This window comes from Puntigrus tetrazona, unplaced genomic scaffold (genome assembly GCF_018831695.1).
Source record: "Puntigrus tetrazona isolate hp1 unplaced genomic scaffold, ASM1883169v1 S000000001, whole genome shotgun sequence".
NCBI classification, from domain to species: domain Eukaryota; kingdom Metazoa; phylum Chordata; class Actinopteri; order Cypriniformes; family Cyprinidae; genus Puntigrus; species Puntigrus tetrazona.
The window spans coordinates 3,369,685-3,375,684 of record NW_025047681.1 but is presented as its reverse complement, the minus strand read 5'-3'; the positions used below and the strand labels follow the sequence as shown (position 1 = coordinate 3,375,684).

The window sequence follows — 6,000 nt, the reverse complement described above, 5'->3', positions numbered from 1 at the left end:
CTTTGGTGAAATCAAACTGCTCACTTAGGAGGTGACACTTTATTGACGATCAATTTCACGCGTTGTTGCGCCGGTAGTGGCCAATTTGCTAATATTAGCGCTTCTTCGGCAAGTGCCAAACGCCCTGCACGGTGTTGGGCTGTAAGCAACAACCCCCACCTGTGGACGCGGCCCTCACGCCACCCTCCTGGAGTCCGCTTGAGCTGACACATGCACATTTGTGGCCTGCTGGAGGTCATTTGCAGGGCTCAGGCAGTGTTCCTTCCTTGTAGCGGTCCTGCTGCTGGTTGTTGTCCTCTTTTCAACCTCCTCCCCGATGTACTGTCTCCTGGTAGCGCCTCCATGCTCTGGACACTACGCTGACAGACATCAACTATTCTTGTCACAGCTCGCACTGAAGAATACCTCTGTGATGACAGTCATCACAATCCTTCCCACAATAATGCCTTCATCAGTTTCTCTGAATAACAACATATTTTTGTATGTTGTTCCTTTAACAGTTGCCTCATGAGCAACCGTAGTGTTTTCAGGCTGAAAATCATATCCAGGTACAGCTTCCTAATGACATCGTTGTAGTCACTTACATACAAACTCTGTTGCCTTGTCTGTTACAATAGTGGGAGGAAAAGAACTCACCAGCATAAAGAAATGCCTGGAGAAGCTGATGTCTTTCTGCAAGAGTAAAGCAAAGATTTTTAAAGTTATTTAATTTTCTTACACACTGTTTGAAATGAACATGCTTGCCCTCAAACCTTAATGTCCATAAGCCGAATGAGTGGACCAAAAATGAATAATGAGGTCAGGGTAGTGGCTATTGACATGCTTAGGGTCTGAGACAGTGGGCAGGAAAAAAATGTGTCTTCTAAAATGTAGATACTCAATCAAAATTCTCAAATACCCCATCTGACTGCTGGAAATGGCTGGTGAACAAAAGTACAACGATTTCCCTTAATAGTAAAATTAGCTGCCAAACTTCATTTGTAACATGGGATTCAATTTTGTCACAAATCAACAATAGCAGCATCCTCAAAAACACCAGTTTTGTATACAGCGTACATCTGAGTTTTCTCACTTTCTAGGTTAATTTCACAAGGTCTGTCCCTGTTTTCATTACCCAGAAACTGACTGATCTTGGCGATTTTAATTCCAGGAAAGTAAAATGTCTGTCCGCTTTTACAAGATGTTGTAGGAATTTGTGCTTTGATGCAACCTGTGTTGTTAAAAGCGCTATATAAATAAAAATGATTGATTTAAGGAATGCATGTAATGCTAAATTTCTGAAAAAATGTAGGTGCTAATAATTGGACCTAAAAACCCCACATATAATAATAATAAACACAGTCTTAACACACTTAATGGCTGCTCTGTTAATTCTTCACATCACTGTTAGAACCTAGGTGTGCTGTTTGACAGCAATCTTTCCTTCAAAACCATGTTTCTAGCATCTGTAAAACTGTGTTTTTCCATCTTAAAAATATAATTAAATTATGAGTTATACTTTCATATTTCTAATGCAGAAATATTAATTCATGTGTTTAAGACCTTGAGGTTAGATTATTGTAATGCTTTATTGCGGTTGTTCTGCACGCTACGTAATAAACAAACTTCAGCTAGTCCAAAACCCAGCAGCCAGAGTCCTTACTAGAACTAGGAAGTATGATCACATTTTCAGTTCGGTTCTGTCAACACTGCACTGGCTCCCTCATCAAACATCGAATAGATTTTTAAAATCTTATTAATTACCTATAAAGTCCTGACGTGTTTAGCTCTCAATACTTGAGCGAGCTCTTATCACATTATAGTCCTGCACGTCCCCCGCCGCGCTTCTCAAAACCTTCTGGCCATTTGATAATACCTAGAATATCAAAATCAACTGCAGGCTACACAGATCCTTTTTCCTATCTAACACATAAAATCTGAACAATCTCTAACACGGTTCGAAGCAGACACACTCATTAGTTTAAATCTAGATTAAAGACAATTTTTCACCAAAGTATTTGGAAGTCTTGTTCCCTTACAGAGAAACACCAACTGTATTTGATCAGTGCTTGATCTGTTATAAAGACACAGATCTGCTAATTTAAGGTACATAGCAAGTATTTTATGTTTTTTCTTGCCAGATTTTAAAGGGTTTACAACTTCAAAAGAGTCTTGATATAAGATCAAGCCTCAAGGCAGATTTATATATTTGATGCATGGTTGCAGTTACATTTCTTTCACCATCCCACACATCCTTTAAAAATGTCCTTCAATGGGACATGACTGTGCACATCTCTGTACTGTTCCCATACAGACTTGCAGTTAAGAGGAGATTCAATTGTTTAACCGGTATGTACTGTGCAAAACACTCTCTTTTCTTTTGCTTCATTCTGTCCTAGACTTAATAGGCACCGCTTAACATAATGGAAACGGTTCTGAAAAAATTATTTTCTTTGCTGGATCTTAAGGTATGACTGTTACGTGACATAAAATGATCTTTCAGCTTTAAGATCGCCAAGAACCATTTTTATCATTGCTTCTGGAACATCAAGTGAAATTAACTTTTCCTGAAGTTTGAGACAGGTTGATTCATGGACTGACTAAATATATTCAACAATTGTCTGAATTAATGAGGCTGGAAGCAATAGTTTTGCTTGCAGTTTCAAATAGAACAGAGCAAGATTCCTTAAAAACATCAACATTTTCAGGACTCTGATATCTGATTCCTCTCACGGTTCTCACATTCAGTCAGTCAATTTTTGTTTTTGCACAAATGAGAAGCAAAATGGGCATGTGGCTCTTCTCATGTGTGAAATTATCTACTACCATAAGGATGTACTCAAAACCTCCTTTGCAGTGGTTTAAATGGAGGAAAGCAACAGAAAGGGCTGGGTCGAGATCATGTTTGTTAATGGGGCTCTTGTCTCATGTCAAGTTTTTTTTCTGCTGTAAAACCTGTGTTTTTGTGACATAACTCTCAATGTCTGCCTGCACACGTGGGCAAAGTAAACATTAACGGATGATTGAGTACGATCTGTACCTTGGTGGCCCATTTTATCGTGAAGCCTCGCTAAGACTGTTTCTTTTATATTTCTGGCAGGACTAATGTGCATGTGGAAGTGGTTCGGCAGAGAATACCATCCTGATTAATGGTAATTTTTCCCATTCACTTAAACAGGCATTTTGTTTTGAGCTACATGTTACTTCTGTTACAACCTGAGAGAGATGGTGTTAGAGAACAATCTGTTCCTGAACGTCAGCAAAACAAAGGAGTTAATAGTGGACTTCAGCACGAAGCAGGTGTGCTTTTACCATCCCATCATGATCGATGGGACCCCAGTGGAGAGAGGGACAGTTTTTTGGTACCTGGGTGTTCACATCACGCAGGACCTGTCTGGTCCTATTACATCAACACTCTGGTGAAGAAGGTCCGGCAGCCGCCTATACCATCTGAGGCGCTTAAGGGACTTCAGACTCCCATCTCAGGTGCTCAGGAACTTTACACCTGCACCATCGAGCAGTGTCCTGACGGAAACATCACCTCCTGGTTCGGGAACAGCACCATGCAGGACAGGCGAAGCTCTTCAGAGGGTGTGCGGTCGGCTGAGCGCACCATCCGGCACTGAGCTCCCTGTGCTGCAGCACATCTACAACAAGCGGCCAGGCCAGCCAGAAGATCGTGGAAGACCCCGGCCATCCCAACAATGGACTCTTTTTCTGCTGCGCCCAGGAAAGCGCTGCTCCCTGAAGGCAAACACAGAGAGAATGAGGAGGAGCTTTTTCCACAGGCCATTGAATGGGCATTCAGCTTAGAGAATTTTCTTTTTAAACGAGCAACTTCCCTGTTGGTAAAACTCCATGGCTCCTAAAGCCTTTGCTTTTTCAATAAATTGTACCACATCTGGGAAATATTCTTCCACTCAAACTTTTCTTTTGCATTTGTTTGTTACTTTAAGAAAGGATTTTATACCATCCACAGTATAAACTTGGATGGAAAAACCACTCTGAGGTAATCTACATGAAAAAACTGATATTCTGAGAAACACTTTCACTCTCTGTATCAGTTTGATTCAAGCTTGTCTTTGGTGTAAGCTTTAACAAACAATCGTCTAAATCCTTCCAAAGCGACTCTGATTCTGATCTAGACAGGTTAGACAGGGTTGCCCAACAACCACAGCAAGGCTATTGAGTCATTCAACTGATTTACTGATCTACGTGCTTGCTGGAAGGTAATTCCTCTTCTCCCCCCTCAGCGCTAACAACATTCTCCTCTTCAGTAGGCGTGTCTGTTGGCACAACTTCTGTTACTTTTTCAGATACCGATCTTTGAGCCAAACCTGTACCAGGCAACAGTAGGCAAAGCAGCTGACAATGATCCTGCACCTCTCCATCAAGCACTACATCATTTCTCACACCGGCCAGCTGGTGGATGGCTGTTATCAGGCTTGTTCAATTTGGCTGACAAGCGCAAATAAAATGCCTTGTCTCACCACAAACAAAACGCGTCTCATGTTATTTCCACGTAGGCAAAATGACATAATTAAACTCATGACGCAAAGTTTAGAGACAAATCCAAATCATCCAAGTCACCTTGTAAAATCATATCGACGTAAAGCTCTAATAATACAACATGCCTTAAAAGCGAGATTTACACCAATTGGGAATCATCTTAATAGGAGAAACTAATTTGCCATAACGAAGAGCATTTCTGATTCAGAACTTCATTCGAATGAAAGATAGCACATTAAATAAAGTCACTTTTTTTTCGAAAGACCAGAAAGAGGGAGCAAAATGAAAATGCTGTTCATAATGAGAGGTGGACAGTATGTTCAGGCTCAGGTCCAAAGCACAGAACAGAATGTTCCCAGACTACATTCTATTCTATGCTTACAGCAGAGTCTCTTCAAATAAAGCCCCCAACCCTTTAACCCTCTGGGGTCTGAGGGTGTTTTGGGAGCCTAGAGGAAGTTTTGACATGCCTCATATATTTGTGTTTGACATACCTTATATCTTGTTGTGTGTCATTTATTTAAATAATTATGTTTACTTGATGTCCTGACAGGCTGGAGTTAAGTGCAACTTCACAAACAATAATTTATTATGATGATGATAAATTGTAATCAAAATATCTACAGAAAAACATGCCTTGACTCCTCTGGTGAAGTCAAAAAAGCAGTTTTTGAGAAACCTACACTTTTTCTTCTAAATCTTTTCAGAATCCCAGATAGTAGTTCATATACTATTTTCATACATACACATACATACATACATACAGATTTTCATACATATATTCAGCTCAAAAAAATTGACCTGCAATACAATACTTAATGTCCTGTGACCTACTTTCTTTTGACCATGCCTGTGAGAAAAAAGTAGCACATTGATCAGCCAGTAGAAAGTCTTTAATGTTGAGAACTATGCTTATGTTTTCTCGGCATAATGACACATTTAAAAGTCACTGACCAAACAGATGTTTATAAAACTTCACATTGCTGTTGTAAGATTAAATGGAGCATATATAATGATCTGACAAACATTTAAAGGTTAAATGTTAATTATTGTGCGACTTAAACCCCTTTTTTTATTTCTCTACATATCTGCCTGTCTTGTTTCATTTTATTTGAAGAAATGTATCCAGGAATTATAGTTTGGGAAAGGTCCATAAGAAAATGTATACATGTAAAAGGTTAAATCAACAACACAATAACAAATACAGAAGTAATCTTAGGCTACCCACAGAGCATAATTTGAAATTGTCCTGCTTTAGTCTCCGGCCCTTGCACAAATTTGCCAATTTCATAGCCAATGACTCTCATGCCATCTTTATCACCCAAGACTCTGTTGAGAGTTGGTGACTATCTATGGAAAGCCGCTAGGCAGTGAGTTGGGTGGAATCTGCTGCCCTGCCAATGAAGTTGAAAAGTCAGATGCCCGCCTAAGGAGATATTACTTTTCTGGTAATGGCACTTAGAGTGGATATCATCCTGGGACCTGGTCGATAGAACCATGTAAAAGTCACTT

At 39.9% G+C, this 6,000-nt stretch overlaps 1 protein-coding gene across 10 annotated transcripts in view; it reads right to left on the bottom strand.

Moving 5' to 3' along the window:
• LOC122331563 (putative mediator of RNA polymerase II transcription subunit 26) overlaps nt 1-6,000 on the bottom strand; it is a 274,294-nt gene that overhangs the window by 20,911 nt on the left and 247,383 nt on the right. The window lies entirely within an intron of this gene.